This window comes from Nipponia nippon, unplaced genomic scaffold, assembly GCF_047370975.1.
Source record: "Nipponia nippon isolate SJK-2023a ecotype South Korea unplaced genomic scaffold, ASM4737097v1 scaffold_9, whole genome shotgun sequence".
In the NCBI taxonomy this organism is placed as follows: Eukaryota; Metazoa; Chordata; class Aves; order Pelecaniformes; family Threskiornithidae; genus Nipponia; species Nipponia nippon.
Window position 1 is genome coordinate 5,943,832 of NW_028262413.1, and position 18,733 is coordinate 5,962,564.

Below are 18,733 nucleotides of genomic sequence, written 5' to 3' on the forward strand. Positions count from 1 at the left end.
AGTAATTCAGATAATCAGTGAACCATATTGGTGCTATTCTTGATCGCAGCTGACAGTTTACTGTTGACTACACTAAACTTCTGTTTTCTACCAGCCACACGTCCGTAGCAGTGATACAGATATCAATGTTCTGCAAAATGCCCCTTTATATTGCAGATGGACAAACTGAGAAGGGCAAAATAAGGACTGCATCGTGGACTTGCTGCCAGTTTTTGGAGGGAAGCTGGGGCCAAGCCTCTGCCCAAACTTTGTGTAACTGTTAGTTTTCCCGTGGTGGATATGGGCTCCCCTGGTTTTAAAGGTGTTGGCTTTGCAATCCTGCGAGGCGTCTTTAGCAGAGGGGAAAGCCTAGCTGTCTTCCAGCTCAATTCTGTCGCGTGTGGAAGTAGGTGCCTCTTTCCAGCTGAAACCATACAAAATGGAGAATGTTTCCAATATGCTCCATTGGGAGGAGGCTGTTAAGTGGCAGAACTGTTATGAATTAGTAACGCTATTAAGAAGGTGAGAACTGGCTCAAGCAGCAGCAGAGACAGGCTAATACCCTTGTACACAGTCTTTATTATTCATTAGCACATATTGTGCTTCCTCCTAAATATAATTCAGGCTACACTTGTATCACATTAAGATAACACTAAATCTTTCTGTAATTTGAAGGAAATACTGCTCCCAGCTGTTGTTGCAGAAGTGAACTAAACAAAATCCAAAGAGGTGCTAAAGGAACAACCGTAAAACTCCAACTGCATTTGGCACAGATCTCCTTTGGTGCTGTTTATCACAGAAGTGGTTGCCAGCAGACCTCCGCACTTGTGAATGTGCTGGCTCTGTGCTCGTGGCATCTCGCACCTTGGGAGGCACTCTGCTGAAACGAAACGAGCTCCCAAATCCCTCGGGTACTCAAGCACTTTGCTTTTGGGAAGTTGGGTACCTCCGTGACTGATGACCTGGGCTGTCGTGGTCCTGGCACAGGCTGTCAGGAGGGACCCAGCAGTCCTTCCTTGTGCCCTGAGATGAGGCGCCGCACTAACAGCGTCGGGGTGCTGCCGCTCCGGGAAGCGCTTGTTGACTATGACTGAAAATGAGGTGCACGGGGACTGAGAGCCAGTTCTCTGAAGACATCTGGGTGCCTAATTCTGTCTCACCATAACAGAAGTGGGGGCCCTAAGCTCCTGTGATGACCTGGCCTATGCAGCACGGCTCTGTTTACACCAAATCAACCTGAATGAAGTCCAGCATTTAAACATCATCTCTGTTACAAGCTTCCCCTGAGGCTGTAAGCTCTTTGGAGACATGTCATTTTGGTTTGTGTTTGTACAGCGTTTAGCAGATAGGGTCGTTGCTCATGTGGCTGCTCAGGAACTACCAAGATGAGTTAATATTAATAATAATACTGAAAATAAACATGTGTAAATAGGAATAGCCGTCAGGCTCAGAGTTCTGACAGCTCTGGAAGGCTTTGATCTTGCATTGGTAGAGATCAGGTTGTACATCCTTCCCAGATGATAGGCTTGGATGGAGAAAAGAAAAAAGAGCTATAAACATAGCCTGTAAAGTATGCCTCCGTCGTCCTCCTCAGGCTCCCTCCCCCATTAGCTCCGATGATTTACTAAGAGAGTGTGTCTAAGTACCAGCAAAAAAGCAACTCGGAAATTAACCCCAGCAAACTTACAATCTCACACCTGACCCCAGAAGTGTGTAGTGTTGGTCATCCAAGTAGTAATGGCTCAGTGTAAAGCAGAGGAGAAATGTGCCATTAAAAGAGAAGCATGGAGTGAGCTGCTGAGTGGTGACAGCCGTTAAAAGATACAAACCAACACGTCGTTCTGACAGCGTATTATATTCAGAAGATAAAGAGAGACAGAGAGAGGAAAAAGCAAAATAAATGGGGTTGCTCTGTACATATGGCCAAAAGGGAATTGCAGCATAAACGCCACCAGGCAGAAATTACGGCGTGTGGATGGACTGCCTGTCCAAAAGCCTCGTGGTGAGAGGGAAGATGCTGCCGGAGATTTGGGGGAGTGTCTGTCCGGCAGCAGGCCGGCAGGTGCTGCCAGTCATTGGTGGTAATGAACGGAAGACAGGGAAGGAGCGTGATTTAGGGGGAAGTGGCAGACTGTGATTTTTGTGTAACTGCAGATTTGGTTTCTGAGCAAATCAGATTTATGCTTCTCTCTGACAATTTTGCTAATAAGCTGATGACTCAGAGCCCACAGCAGATGGGATTCTTTAGCTGAGGTAGAAACTATTGTTTTTGTCCTGAAAGTAGCCATTTTTTTTTTTTTTTCTAGAAAGCTGATCTGTGGAAAATGTGCTGATTTTTCCTTCCCAGCAAAAAACACAGCTTTTTCAAATAACACCCAGCTATGCTTCTGGACTCCTATCTTATATGCAGAAGTTCTCATTAGAAATAAGTAACCTGTGACAACTTAGTGTGTCATATGCTGGGGAAAATATATATATTTTTTTTTTAAATCAGCTCCTGTAATTAATAACATCCCAGAAGCCATTGCCAACAACCACAGCACTAAGTGGTGATTTGAGGTGAGCTCTTCAGCTATCTGAAGGGCAAAATGCCTCCTGTCCATGGCTGCAGGAGGCTGCTGCCGAGAACTTGGGAATATTTCCCTAGTAGCAACATATCTATCTAAATCCTTGGAAAGGGACTTCTATCTAGATGTGAAACTGCTGAAGATACCCTTCATCTCTCTTTTTCCTCCTGTGGATGTTCAGAAACTTGATTCTCACGAAAGTAATTCAACACTTTTTTTGAGGGAAAAGCATCCACTCTATAGGAAGTCTCTGAAGAATGGCAGCGAGCATGCATATAGCATTATAAAAAGACATTCTGCATTCAGAAACCACATGTGGTCTGAATTTCACTGAGAGGGGTATTTCTCTTCACAGGCTATAGAAGTGTGTGATGCATAGGGTGATGAAGCCTTTCCTGACATTGTTTTGTTTAAAATCCCTTTGAAGTCTGTCGTGTTCACCTTTCTTGAAAATTGTGTTACAGCAGGTAGAGGAGGTGGGCGTGTGTGGCTTGGTGCTGCACGTGTGAACGTACCCTGGGAAGCGACAGAGGCTGCTTCCCTCCTTCCCTCTTTGTAGGCTTGCGGTGCAGGTGCAGAAAGATGAGGTTTGAGATTTGAAAATGCTTTAAAAGTAAAGTAGGCTTTTATTTATGTTATAATACATGCATTCTTTAAAAATCATATCTCTGTGGAGAGCTTCAGTAATTACATATACAATCCTTTGTATGGTAGGCACCCCTTGATCCTGTACCCAGTATTTTATGATAATCTGAAAAAGACAGTAAGTAACAAATTGTTGACATTTGATGCTCCAAAATTTAATCAAATCTAAACATGATTAGAAGTTTCTTTTGAGTTTGCCAAAGCTATATTAATCAAAATAGTGATAGAAAAAGAAATAATTAATTTTCATCAAAATAGTGATAGAAAAATGCAATGTGAGTAAAAGGAAGTTAACTCTTCATTGGATGGAAGAGTTGATCTTCTAATGGGATAAGCTTCAAAACAGAAAAAGATCTTGAAGAGCTCAATGGAAAACATCTGCTCAGGTCTGAGCAGTGATCAGGAAAGCATAAATATGAAACGGCATGACATTAATTTGCTGAATAGAGGACAACACCGAAAATATGACTGTGTTGTTCTAGAGATGGTGATGTGGCCTCACCTTGAGAGGCATGTTTGGTTTGGTTACTCTAATTAAAAAATGATAGAGCAGGAAATAGAAGAGGTTCAGTGAAGGGCAACAAACCTAATCAAGGCATGGAAAATACTTTAGAGGGAAGATTTGCATGCAAGCAGAGACTGCAAAGGTTACGTCTGTTTATTTTGGGGAGAACAATACATGGGATGTGCCACTGAAAGACAGGCTATGATGGATATAAATAAAACAACAATGCCATGACTTTTTCCTCTCTTGGATAAGAAAAAGAGACATCAAATTAAATTCAAAGTCAATGCATTGAACAGCTTTAATAGGAAGCACCTTTAACCTAGGTTTTAATTAGCGTATGGGACTCATTGCCACAAGGTAGGCTATTGAGACCAACAGATTGGCATCGTTTGTATGATTAGCAGGATCATCTACAGTTAGCTGGGCTGGTGTTTCATCCTTTGTACTTCCAGCCATACGCTAAACGCCGCTTCTCCCTCAGGCACACTGGTGCATCGTCCTCCGTTATGTGCTTTTACAGTGCCTTTCCAAGCAGCTGGCACAGGTTGGTCTCTAGGCCGTTGCTTGACTCCAGCACTTTGAATCCTGTGCTAGTGGCAAGAGCTGGGCTATAATTCCTGGATAAAAAAACAAAAGCGTAGAAGCTTGGATTGTTGTGTGAGGTTTTTGTGTTTTGTTTTTTTTTTTTCTCCCCACCTTTATTGACTTCCCTGTGAGCTGACTGTGAATACATTAGCTCGGAGGAGAGATTTTTTGCTTCCCATGGAAGGTGTCTATTTGCCCATTCTGGACTGGTTTGTTTTACTTTCTTTGTCCTTTTAATAGCTTGCATCCTTTACAATCTTTAATTATTGCACATTTTGGACTTTTTCACTCCAAACCAGCTGCCATCAATAAACTAGTCTAGTAATTATTTCGCTGGCTTCAGAAAATTGCTGTTGTGAAGTCAACAACACTAGGAACAGGTGGACTGCAGAATGCCTGTTTGATTTGGTAAACAGCATTTAAAAAATTGGCACTTTGACTTAGTCCTGTAACAGACTAGTTCTACAGCTTTTGTTAATAACATGCTGCATGTTTTCCAATGTCACAGCATACGTTATTTGTCATTGCAAGACATTTATTGCTTTTTTTTTTTCCTTTTGAAAACATGGAAAGTTAAAAACATGTATGAAATATCCATGGGATGGAAATCCTTCCACGACATACAGTGGCGTTTGGTTGGGGAGAGCCCTTTGGGAAAAGGGGAGGGTACAGATGGACAGGCAAAGTCAGAGCAGGCTGAGTCTGGGGTACAGCGCCGGCACAGATGCTCTGCTCTGTGCAGTTCCTACTCTGTGCCCAAAAATTGTGCTCTGAGGCGCTTTATGCTTGTAGGACAGTTTAGCCTAATGTAGAGCTGGTAACTTGGCACACAGGAAACCTGCGGTCTGTTCTTGGCTCTGCTCAGACCTCCTGGGTGAGCTTAGGGAAGCGACTGCAGCAACCTCAGCCCTCTGCAAAATGGGGATTGTGAACCTCCAGTCCCTCGTACAGGCTGTGTGAGCTACTGGGGAACAGCATTACTAAATGGGGGGTGAGATGGTTACGACCCTTCTCAAGGATGGGGCTGGGCATGGGGCCAGGTTGGGGTGCAGTCACCACACAGCGGAGCGCCCCAGTGCTGTGAGCTGCCGGCTTTCCCACCCCACGTGGCATCATAACACAGCTTCAATACCAAATAGTACATCTGGGTTTCTCTGTTCATCTGTTCTTCTGGTAGTCTTGGGTTTTATTCCATGTTCCCCTCAACAGTCACTGACATTTGGAAGTACTGTTTTTGACTGCAGCTCTCAGTAACTAGGTTCTGCAGGAAGGGCTTTGTAAGGCAGGCAGCTGTTACTGAGGGGCTCAGATCAGGCCGTAGCTAATGAGAGAAGCAGTTCTGCCCCTTCTGTCTCCCCAAGGATAAATGGTACTAAAAAAAGATCTGGAGGACTTAGTTCCCTTGCTGCCCTCTCTGTGTTGGCTGGTAGAGCAAGGCTGAAACTGAGGCAGAGCAAACTTCATCCCTTTGTGAGGGGAGGCAGCGGCTGCTCCTCCTTGAGAGCACTGTACAAAATTCATTCTTCATTGCAGGTTGTAAAGGACCAAGAAAATAAGTTCTTCTCTTATTCCCCCTCTAAGAGTGGCTGCAAAGTGGTGACGGGATTTGTTCCTTCTGCCACTGCTCAGCATCAAGGCACATACGTGGGGACCCTGTACCATGAAGGATAAGGAAGACAGACACAAACTGTGGGTTTTTTTGGGGGTTCCCCCCACCCCATAAATGAGAGATTTCCTTCTTTCATATTAGTAGCTCTTCCCAGCACAGCAATCTGGTGATTCTTCATCTTAAGGGCAAGCTGGGTGACAAAAGCAGGCCGATGTCAGCTTTGTATGAAGCCTAGTGGATTTTAACCTGGAGAGAGCAACGTCCCTGCACACATCAACATCTGAGAAGCCTGTTCTTCTGCTTCCCATGCTAGCAGTGCAGCTGTTAAAGCTCTGGAACATTTTTTGGACAGGGAGTACTATGTTCCTGTGAGACTTTAAAAATGAATTAATAGAACATTGATTTAACTTACTGGCTTTTTGCAATGCCTTTGTTTCCAGGCAGTAAAAATCTGCTTGCCAGTTGTCCAGCCAGAAGCCAGTATCTATAAAAACCTGCCCCAGGCAGTTTGTGGAGGGCCTTAGTTAATTAAGATATGCATTATCATCCCTGCTTTGGGCTGCTTGTGAGAGAATGTAAAAAGCACAACTAGACAACTGTCTTTTCCTCCTGTTTTGAGACTCGTTCTTGATCCCACTGTGATTGCCAGCAGCAGACAAGGAACAGAGCCAGAAGAGTGAAAATTAATAGTGGTGGCATCTGAAATCTCCATCCGTGAGCTTAAAAACATGCCTGCTTTAGACTGGGATGTTATTTGCGGGGGGGAACAGCTCATTCTCCCAGTCTGAGTGCTGGAAAATTTAAAAATAGAGTGTAAAGACCCCTGCTGCCATCCTGTATGAGGCTTCAGACAGCATATGGACTTCTTTGTGATCAAGTGGAGTATGTTCTGTTGTCTCTGTAACTGTGTCTATTCAGGTATATGCGTTTTACAAAGTGACTGTGTTCTTAATAGTTAAGGGTAAAATGCGGTATCCTGAAGAGTTTCTCAAATATTAAGGGCTTTTGGTTGTTGACGCACAGCCTTAATGAATAAGAAAGCAAGAGCACTTTGTTCTCGGAGTCTCCATCTCCCCCTTTGCCACCTTCCTCCTCACACAGGTTCTTTGCTTCCATCCCTCTTTTTGGCTCCTTTGCTGTTGATTTGCAGTAGAGCATGGAGAGTCCTTGTTCTTCCTGCAGGGACCTTCCCTCCCTGCACACCTTGCATGCAGCCTGCTCAAAAGCACAGAGTGGCTGGGAAAGCCCAAATGAGCAAGTTTTACATTCTTCATGAATGTTATGTGTTGGCTTGAAGTTCTTGCAAGGAACGTTTTATAAACAGATAGCTGGAGAAAGAAGCAGTTGTTGCAACAGGGTGGATAATGGTGATGCAAATTCTCCTCAGCGTGGATAATGGTGGTGCAAATCCTCCTCAGTGACAAATCAACTGGGTATCACCTGGCCTGGGAACACAGCAAGCTCCCGGCTTCAGCATTTCAAGAGTACCCTTTTCCCTGAAGATGGATGGATTGGAAGAGGTCTCTGCTGAGATGTGGACATATGGCTGCAGTAGGGTGCCCACTACCCCTCTCTTAGACCATCAAAAGCTTGTCTGGTGGTAGGTTCTTCCGGCTGCTATGGTTGAGTTGGGTTTGACCTAAAAGGAGGTGGGGGAGGGCTCTGAAGGCAGTCAGAAACTTCTGTTTCCCCAAGGAGGAAGGTAAGCTCCTAAGCCCTAGATAAAATGCTCATCACTTAGACAAATGCGCAGAGATCCTCAAATCCTGCCTAGAAATAGAGGATTGCAATATTAAACATAATTATGAAATGTCTATAGAGCTGCAGCTACAGATGGAGCTTTACGACTGGTTTGAAGTAATGCTGCACCAGCATCAATTATCCCCAGCAACTGCACAGAGATATTTTTGGGGTGATATTTTCATTTTACAGCAACATTCGGTCACTCGCAGCCACCAGCCAGGTGCCTCCCCATTTGCACCCCAAGCATGCAGTGATCTCTGGGCAGCGCGTGGCCTATCGTGTCCTGTTGCCTCAATCAACAGCTCAGATGAACATTTTACCCTATCTTGGCACCTATGCTGCCAAAATTACTGTGAATGAGGGAGCCTGCCTCTCTGCTACTGCAGCTGTGAATATTAGCTACAGAGTAGCACTAAATCTTGTTTAAGCTACAGTCATTCCACCCGGTGATGAATGTCACTACCTGAATAATTTGGGTAATTTCCTGCAGCTCTAGTGTACTAGCAGAGAAATGAATGTTAATTTACTGCTAATTTAGTATACTAACCCTTAATTAGCAATGAGCAAGCTCTGAAATATTGGATTCTGAAAGCTCATCAAACTTTTACCTCCCCCCCCCCCCCCCCAAAAAAAAAAAAAAAATCACCCCTCCCAGCTGAACTCTTCACTCTATTTGAGGTTATTAGCAAAATGCTATGGGAGTGCTGTTCATTACCTCTCACTAGGATATATGTAGCTGGGAACACCCCCATTTACCACTCTCGCTGCAGAAGTCCATTAAGAAGATTCTTGCTCTTATGCAGTATATTCAGCTGTTGTACAGTACTGCAGTGTGCAGGTATGCTGTAGCTTTAGTGACAGGCAGGATTAATGGCACAGATTATCAATGACTGGTGGCTAAAAAGGTGAAAGAAAGGCTGAGTGGGTCTAATGGGCTGGGTCATTGCTACAGGAGGCAGTACATGGCTATGTAAAAAAAGCTGGATGTGACATGACTACATCATCTCCCACTTTCTTCTCTGGGCTGTTTTGCCCTTTCCAGTCAGGTCTAGTGTATCCTACTTAATAGCCCTATTGATTTTGGTTTTTTGGGTGATAACTTGCACAGTGAGGCACAGCACAGCCTGAACAGGGGTCTGTGTGACCTGAGCAGGGCATCACATACAGCCCTACCTGTGAACGGAGAGCGTGTGCAGTGGGCTGAGCGGTGATGGAAAGTGGTGGGGCAGGAGGAGAAGGGACACTGGGGGAAATGGAAGACTGGAGAAAGGAAATCAAGGAAAGATGTGTGTCAGCTGAACTGCTGAAGCCAAGCCAAACACTAAGCCGGGCAATGGGCCAGTGCATGACTTACCCGTGTCTTGGGTCTGTACTAGAGTGTTTTTGCAGAGAAAAGACCAAACTGTCAGGTAAAACTTCATATTGTTGGAGATGAAGTAGGGCAAAGTCTGATAATGCTGAGAGCTCTGCTAATTGTCCAGCAGCAATTTCCCCTGCTGTCCAGGATTATTCAGGTATCATCTGGCCCGATAGCTCAGTAATGAGTAGAAGAGCTTTCAGGGGTGAAGAAAGACTTTGAACGCCTTTCCTGTCTCCATGAAAGATGGACCTGTCTCGGAGGGAAGCGAGGGTGGGAGCTGCTCGCGGTGTGTGGTCATGCTGTGACTGCGGGGACAGGGTACCCAGCACCCATCATTGCAACTTGATTTTCCACGTAAAAAAAATAATGAACTTTCCTGTTTCGATCTATGCAGACTTGTCCTTCCTAAGTGCACTCTAAGTGTGGGCTTCTTTCATGTTTTTGCCTGGACCCCAGTATTTTCCTAATATCTGCCAGTCCCCCTTATCCTACTTTCCCTTCTGCCTCTTAAGCTCCTCTCCTGGCCTCCTATCGCTCACCTGGTTGAGTGACAAGGACTCAATTGCTAGTGCTAGGGATTACAAAATGTCCTCTGTAATACAGGATTTGCTGCACAGCTTCAGTCAGATCTTGTGAAAAGTGAATGTGTTGGTCTTCTCCTGGAAATAACCAACAGCTGGACATTCAGAGAAGTAGCTGTTGCAGATAAGCTACAGTCTGCCCGGGCTTGCTTGCTGTGAGCATGGGTGGGTGCAAATTGAAGCCTGTCCAGCTGTGCCAGGACTGCTACAGCTCCAGATGGGCCAAAGATACCAAACAGCAGTGTTGCACAGCCTTGCCCCACCACCAGTGCCCAGACAGCCCCTGGCAGCGCATGGCTCCTTGGCCCTGCATCCATATTGCCATGTTCCTGGCTCTCCCCCCTGCCTCAAGACCAACTCCAGCTTCGAGGTTCCTTGAGAGGATTTCACAGTGAGACAAGTAGGAAAGAGCTGTGCTGAGAAAGGAGTCCTTTCTGAGGTGAGTGGAGCAGCAGGATGACAAGATAGTCTTAAATGCAGGTCATTCCTCTAGAGGCTATGTTGTTCTTCCCTTCTTTTCCCTGTTCCCCACTCCCTCCGCACTGTGTCTTTTGTCCTTCCTCAGGTCTCACCAAATTTCTCTGCAGTTCATGGAGTTTCTGGTGCGTTGTCCAAAATTTTCCTCCTTATGTAAATGCCCATTAGTAATATGCATTCAGTGCCAGAGGACCCATTTCATACCAAACCAGGCACCAGTGCACAGCGGACTATCTCACTCTCAGTCCCACGTGGAAGTGCATGTTCAGGGGCTGAGACGTGCAGGGATTTCCGCAAGATCTCCCTCTTCCCCACAACAGCTCTTACCAGTTTCCTTGCAGCTTCTCAAGTGCACCTGGTAGGGTGAGAAACCAGTTACCTGGCCTGAGCTGTGAGCATGGCAGGCAGGCTGCAGCAGTTTTTCTGTTTGATTTTTCCGATAAGTTCTCTGGTTTTGGGAGATCAGAATTGCTTCATTAGTTGCTCTTCTGCTCCTGCCAGGAGGAGTGGGGAACTGTATTTGCACATTAGAAAAAGCTGATGAAAAATGGCTGTGTGTGCTTTCCATTCAGCTTTCTCTTTGAGACTTTTTGAGGATTTGTTGAGCCCTTCTTCTGTAGAACATAATTTTCTCAAGAAAAATTTTGCCATTGCCAAGTGAGCCATTCCATGAAATAGAGAAGAAAAATGTTGCTGGACTGTGATCTTCTCTTGCCCCTCTAGGCAGAAAGGGACTGAGATGTTAATACACAGGTGAGAGGGATGCATTCTCCACCCCCATTTTGTGGTGCTGACCATGTTGGAGAAGGGAACAACCATCTCTGTGTGCCTCTTTTTGGAAGGGGCTGATTCCACCAGCTATTCTTTACAAGGACTAAGTTGGGAGAACTCCTTACTCCCTCTTGTCTTGTTACACGCGTGTAAGAGCAGAATCTGACATCAAAATTAGCACTTAAAAATCCATTATTTAAAGAAGTATGCACTTCCATATTTATGTGATGGGTGTTTTACTACTGAAGCACTTTAATAAGGTCATATGTGTTATGCTATATTTATCTGCAGTGTATTATTTAGACTCAAAGGGTGAGATTCACCTAACTTGACATAGATGTGTTCATCTTAGTTTGGACACATGCAGCTTCTAGTACAGTCAGTGGAAGGAAACTGGTACTTTAAAGGTGTCATTCATTGTCCAAAAATAGGTGTGTAAGACAGGTAAGATGAAATGAACCCTAAAAGCCTCTGTTTGTCCCCATTGATCACAAAAGACATTTTGGGTGCTAGGCCTTGATGGGTCAAGTCTGCAGTAAGGTGAGTACCATCCCACACCTAAGTCTTCTGCAGAGCTTCAGGGAAGAAAGGCCCTGATGAACGTGGGGAGAGAAGACTTAAGTTCAAGATGTGAAAACTCTTATGTGTGTGCTTTCATAGTTACCGTTTTTTGTAACAGGTAATTTTAAGACCCGTTTTAATACAGCCAAACAGAGATCAGTAGTCAAGTTTACAGGGTGGGAACTGCTAACCCTGGAAACAGCAATTAAAGTAACGCTTGGAGCACAGGTTGGATGGGAGAAAGTCTAATGTGATGTTGTGGTCAGAAGGTACAGAGCGGATAACTGTCCATATTAATAGGACTCTCGGGAAGATGATGCTGCCCTAATATCTGGCACTGGGTGCATCTATGTCCCAAGTTTGAGAAGCATACTAAGAACTGGAGCAGCCTCAGAGGACCATGAGAAAGCTCAGGGCCTGTTTCATACCAATTTAATTGAGAAAGTCTGGAAGATCACAACCCTGGTAATGAAAACTCAGCCACCATCTGTAAGTGCTTGTGCAGGGAGCAAGGGCTTGCCAAATTGCCCTTCATTCCAGCAGAAGGGAAGGCCAGCAGTGGGTGGAATATGGAACTGAACAAATCGGCAGTGGAAAGAAGCAGGGGTTTCAGTGAGAGCCGGCCCCTGGTACAGCACACCATGGTAATGCCGGCTTCTGCTTCGCTGCCAATTTTATAATCAGGGTAGGGTGTTTTTCTAACAGAGCTGCTATAGTTCAAAGAGGGATTAATTCAGGGAAGTTTGTGCTGTGCAATAGGTCAATATAGCTGATCACAACAGACTCTATGAGAAAAAAAAGACTGTGTTTCCATAAATCATGGACATAGTTTTGCCCAAATGGTTTGGTAGCCGGCTCTTGTTTACTAATCTGTGAAGTCTTTAAGCAGAAATTTAAATTTTTCTTTCTGGAAGCTCTTTAAAATTGATTCCCACAGTAAACCCAGCTTCAGGAAATCCAAGACAATGCCAGTTAATTAATTAAGGCGATTAACAAGTAAACTGGTGCTTCCTTTCACTGTGGGCGAGTGGTTGGCATTTTAGCAAACTTTGCCTCATAATAATAGTAATACTTCTTGGGGCTGTCACACTGTCCTCCCCCACCTCCGCCCTTTCCCAATTATAATTCTCTTCTTTTGATCTTGAAAATGTTTTTTATTTTTTTTATCTAAAATATGCTGCTTGGAGATGACATTTTATGAAATGTTCGTTTTAATTATACAGGGATGGTTATCACTGCAGGGATGTTGGCACTGGCTTTCAATGCAAAAATCCTTCTTTTCTGCTGATTATATCTAGGAAAGCTCTCTGAGCCTTAGGCACCTGGAAATTGTAATGCATCATTGTTCACTGCTGTGAACGATAGGGAACAGAAATTAAAGCAGAAGTGGGAGGGCAATGGTGATGGCACCTAAATCAGCAGTCTGTGAGGACAGCGGGGAGGCTGGCATGCAGGTGTGCCACTCCTGGCCCCAAGCAGGGGACTGGGGCTGTGGCCGTGCCCTGTGCGCATATCGGGGGGTCAGGGTGGTGGCAGTGCCCACTCAGGGAGGCCAGCACTATGTGTCCTCTCCCTCCTTTGTTGTGATTGAGGAGGGGAGCCATGAAGGTTTTCCAGCTCAAGGAGCACGGACACCAGCCAGTGGACTGCCAGAGCCCATGGCTGTTCATGGCACAGGTTTTGTTGGCTGGCCAAGCGGGCAACCCAGGGTCTACCAAAGCCTCGGTGTATAGGACCAGGTCTCTGCATTGCTGTGGTGCATGTCCCTGCTCCCTCAGACCTGTGTGAGGATGTCAGCGCTCCATCCTCTGTTTGGTGCTGGCACCAACCACACAAATACAGCCCGGCAGAGATTTGTCTTGCTGGCAGCAGGTTAATATGGGCCAGGAGCCAAGGGCTGATACCGACTAATGGAGTTACTCTCTCAGGTCTAGCAATAGAGGTTCTCTGTTCAAAAGACCCACGTGTGACAGTGGCATTTACTTTGGGCCAGGCTGCTCCCTCCTGCATATCTAATACTTCTTGAGGCTTTCATCTGTCTCTGTGGGACTGCCTGAACAGTAAAGTGCTCCTTGATACAGGTAGGGGTGGTGCAATCTAAGGACATGGTAATAGCCCTTCTCAGCTTCAGTGCTTTCATGAGGAGATATGAAAAACTTGTTACAAAAGAGGCTGCAGCTGTTTTTCATGTACCATGCCTGCAGGCAGACGTGTGGTGAGACCTGCCCTGGGGCACGGGTAGCACGGCCAGCTGCAGCTTTCACCCATCCTGCTGGATGCAGAACGTGGACTGCGGTTGCTCCTTGGCACGACTTTACAACAGCGCTGTTGCAGCTTTGAGAGATCCCCTGTGTCTTCCAATGAACTTTCTTGGTGTCGTTCCCTGGGTTTAAGTTTGGTCCGGAGTACCTGCATTAGCATTTCTGCTTTTATGCCTACCTGTATGGGCTGTGTAATGAATCCCGTGGCTATAAGGCGTTCTCGTTACTTGTATTGCAATATGGTCTTGCAGTGAACTAATTTTTGAACTTCATGCTGAACAAACATGTGACTAATGACAGGTGCTTCCCTAAGGACCTCATGTTAAATAGACTCCTTTTCAGATTGCTAAAACTTCTGGTTTTCCGCTTAGGTGAAGATAGAGCTGAATAAATTGTGGATATTTTGGATTAGTAGTAAAACTGAAAAATTGGCTAGGTGGAATGAGCAGTCATAGTTTAGTGGCCAAAAAGAAATACTCTGTACTCTGAAAAAGTACTTAGTTTATTTCTCTGTTCTTTAATTTTTAAAACTGTCCCATCTTCTACAAACCAATTCAATATTTAATTTCAAAATGGTATTTTAAATATTAATAGTGTTGACAGTTTGTTTCCTTTTTGGGGCTAGAGGAAAGGGAAGGGAGTGACAGAAACAACTCATTACAAGTCATTTTGGTTCTGTCATTTCTGCCTTTCAAGAAATTTCATATTCAGAGAAATTAATAGATCTCCACTGAAATAATAACATAAAATGAGGCCTGTCTGTCTAATGCCACCCAGCTGTTTTACCACCATGGAAAAGAAATAATGAATTTCATTCATAAATGCAAAAAGTGAATGTAAGAGCTGGGTATAAGCCACTGCTGTTGCATCAGGCAACACAGGCAAACTCAGCTATTTAACTGAGCTAAAACTGCACTAAAGAATGTGATCATTAGAAGATTAGCTGAAAATGTTTTATTATTAATGAAAACGAGTTCCAAATGTTAAAAGGCTCCAAACATCTTTAAAAAACGAAGCATGTATCACTTGGAGAAGAAAGCTCAGAAGTGAAAAGATCAACTTTAAAACCTCTTTGTATTAACACAAAAGCACATTTTAAAGAAACAAAAAACCCCTCAATTTCTGGTGTGATAGGATATTTTGCCTAATTTGATGTATTCAAAGAGTGGGAGGGAGGCGGGTAGTGAGGAAGTTGCATGCGGACCTGAAAGAAACGGATGTGGCGAAGCAGGAGGCGAGGAGCTCGCAGGGCTCTGCAGGCTGGCGGCTGCCCCTGGGCCCAGCGTGGTGCCGTGCCATGGCACGCCGCCATCCCGGCTCCCACCCAGCCCTCCCCTGCCCTGCGGCTCCCCGGTGCCTTGCCCTTAGCACTGCCGCACTGAACGGGGTCGCGGAAGAAATAGATTTGCAAAAAGGTCCAGTACGGCGGAGCATGGCTCCCTGGGTCTGAGAGTGAAGGGCAGCCGGGAGGGATGCCTCTGGCCTGAGCAGGGGATTACAGGATCCTTTTATGCTTTCAGGGCAGCATAAGGGGCTTGCGTGGGAAGAAGAGATGTTGCAGTTCAGGGCCTCGCCCCAAAGCCCGCTGGAGTCGGTGGGAGTCTGCAGAAGAAGAGCATAGCTGTCCAACAGCCCTTTCCACACGCAGCATGCCCTTTCCTGCAGCTCCACAGCTCGTACATCTCTGGTTTGTTATAAAATTGAAAAGAACTATTAGCTAACTACCTAGAAAACTAATTAACCTATTGTGGCACAAATCCTGGCTTTACTGCTAATCTCATTCAAGGAGTCCTTCTGTCCTGGTTTGTCCCAGAGCTTAACGCAGGGAGCAACGTGAGCTGGAAGCGTTCGGCACCTTTGAAAAAGAGACCACATGCAGGTAGCCTGCATTAAAGGATGCTGGAAAATAATCCCCTGGCACATTAGCTCATGGATGTGTATGTTGGCAGAGATCAAGTCAGCGATCCATGCTGAGCATCTGAGGTCACAACAAAACCCAAGTTCTGTGAAATAATGCTGGCTTTTTTAAATCCATATTTATTTCTTGCTTTCAGGTGCTTTCGTAGGTATTGATCTGATCAACGGGAGTCACATTTTTGACAAACAGGCTTCTTAAAATGCCTTAAAAGCTTCATTATTAGGATAATGGAACCAAAGTTAAAAACAAATCAAACAATGCACGTGTAAAAGGTTTCCCCCAGACAGCTTGAAAATAAATTGAAAACAAATTCAATTAAAATAACAATCAACCTTTTTGTTCCTTCAGTGGTATGATTTCTCTGAGGCAGGTACACAGTGACAAGAGAGTTCTTTGAAATGCTCGGGATAGCACACCCATGTGATAGATCAAAGCAGTATTTTTGCTAAAGAACAGCCTGCTACTATTAAGTTTCTACTTTAAGGTGTGAAATGTTTCTTTTTTTTTTTCCTTTTCTTTTTTTTTTCCTTTTGTTTTGTTTTCAGTCCCAGATGCTTTTGCATCTGTTGCTGTTCTTTCCTCGTGCCTTTTACCTCACTAAGCCGGGCGTTAGATCTTGACCCAAAGGAAATGTCTTACTCAAATTTCTTGTTACATGTAGCATTGTTCTCTCCCTGTTCTATATAACTGGTAGTGTTCTATATCTCTGCTTTCTCTGATACCCTTATGCCTGAAATTTCTTTATGCCATTAATCTTTTCCACCCCAGCTGTAATGGAAACGGGGCCATGCTTGGAGCAGTGTGGGGAAGCGGTGTGGTCAGAGGCCAGTCTGCACAACGGGGGCTGCTCCTGCCTGCCCCAGCAGCACTGGGGCACTGAAACAAGCTGCCAGCTCCCTTCGTGGTCCAAGGAGGTTTTTCTGTTACGAATAGGATTATAAATGGGTTGAGGATTTGCTTCTCTGTTATTTGGCATTGTGCTGGCGGCCCCACATCTGCAGCGTTGTGTGCAAAGGTAAAAGTAACGAAGGCAGCTACTGATGAGCTGCTGTTAGCAAATGATTGTGCTGTATTGACTCACAGTGGTAAAGACATACAGCTACCTCGGCCTTGCTGCTACTCTGAAAAAGACACATATTCTGTTTTAACCAAGATCTGGCACTGCAAGAACTATCCTTGTATTATCCATTGATTGGGTGTCTCTCAGGGTTGCCTGTGCAGCGTGCTCTTGTGAAATAGGAGCCTCTCAGTCCAGCTAGTGATGCTTTGGGTAAATTACAGCGCTATCTATGGAGAGCACGTGATGTTGTTTGTAGAAGAAACTTGCTGGTTTTGTTCACGCTTTTTGTTGCAAATTTGCTTGATGGCTACTCTGCCAAAGTGCCTTTTAGTCTTGAAGAATTTGATGGGCTTTCTGTTTTGAAGATCCTCTAAAATGAGGTATGAAATACTCCCCTGTCATCTAGTGTGTGTTGGGATGTTATGTTCCCAGGCCTGTAACTGGAATTGGTTTGGACTGGTACTATGAATGAGGAGAGCATTCAGTTCCCTGTATTGTCAATGCACTGGTAGGCAAGTATGGACCTATTACACCCTTTCAGCAGAAGCAAACAGAGGATTAGAGGGATTGAGGGCCATATCTTCATCTCCTTGTTTGTGTAGAATGATGGTATGCTCCAAGTGTGCCGTGTCAGACATGGCCAGGGAGATGCTATTTGGGACAGTTTCAGGTATGAAGGCAGAGCTCCGGTAGCTTCATGAATGGCAGGGCAAGGGGCTGATTTCAGCATGCGTTTTTTTTTTTTTTCCTTTAGGAATGGTGTTTCACATACTAGTTCTGTGTAATGGCTGGGTTCAGAGCTACTTCTTGTTCGGTTTGAAATGATGGTGGTTGTGGTCAAAAAAGAGTTTGGTTCTGAATGCAAAGTGTATTCCTTGTTATTCCAGGCACTGTCACTTCCACAATCACAGATTGTCTTTTGAGTCATCAGTATTGATTTTTATGCCACACTAATTACTGCCATGTCTTTTCCTTGGAAACCATGGGCAGTAAAGGCGTAGTTCATGGGCATTGAACTAGTACGGTTTATTCTGAGATGAGTTAATATCTTGAAGGATATTTGAATTTAAATAGCTGGAGAGGTCCTGCAAGGTTTCTTGCTGCTTTGGAAAATAATACGCTTACAGTTACCATTCTGCAATTTTTCTGTTTGCTTTTCTCTTCACTGCACAATCCAGTCAAACCGCCAATCAGCTGGCATCATTTGCATTTTACACAAGCTCTTAGTTTTACTGGTTTTATTAAGGACTCCCAATAAAATGGTATTTTTAAGATAATTTTGGAAGGTGTTTCCTTTCTGTCAACTATTGTCAGCAGGCCTGCTAGAATAAAAATAATTTGGGCTGGTGACAGATTTAGAGCTGTGCTTGGATACATCAAAGAAGAGCCAGAATATGGCACTGGCTGGGGTAAAAGAGGTCGGTGTGCTGCATTCTTCTGTAAAAGCAGCCACATCTGTAGGATATTCTAAGCTGGTAGTACCTGGTTACCAGAGCAAGTTCTGGTAATAAGAAGATTTTGGGAATTAAACTGGTTGTACTGGGTAAGAATCCAATGGGGATATATGGGTTAGATAGGTGATGTTAACATCTGTTTCGCAGCAGCAAGGCCAAGGGAAACAAGACAATTCTTGGGTTTATGTCTCTTTCAAGCAAATATCATTTTTAGTAAGACTTTATTTACAAGTTTTTCTGGGATGTTGTGCTACTTTCAGCAATTAGCAGGCCTTACTATTTGAACAGGCAGAACACGGGTTTATATGAAACCGATGGGAGCTACAGGTTTTGAGTACCTGTGATTGAGATAAACCAAAGCAAGCCAGCTCTTAACAAGCTCTTCTCACTGGATAATCCAAATCTTTGGACAAGTTTGAAAGCTGAACCTGAATCCAAATTTTACAAATAACCTTCACTTTTTCAAGTGGCTGAACCAATGTTCCAGGTCCTGCAAGCACTGGCTCTGAATATTGTAGCTTGACCCCATCTATGGTGATATAAAAGTATCAATTTATCTGTCCACAGAGTGTAGTAATTCCTGGGTGAAATGGCTGGAAGCTCTTTTTAGCAGCATAAAGCACAATTTTAGGTAGGAGAGCAAATGATTTTACA

The 18,733-nt window shown here is 44.5% G+C and overlaps 1 long non-coding RNA gene across 2 annotated transcripts in view; it reads left to right on the forward strand.

Moving 5' to 3' along the window:
- Positions 1–18,733, forward strand: part of LOC148050077 (uncharacterized) — a 70,627-nt gene that overhangs the window by 33,012 nt on the left and 18,882 nt on the right. The window lies entirely within an intron of this gene.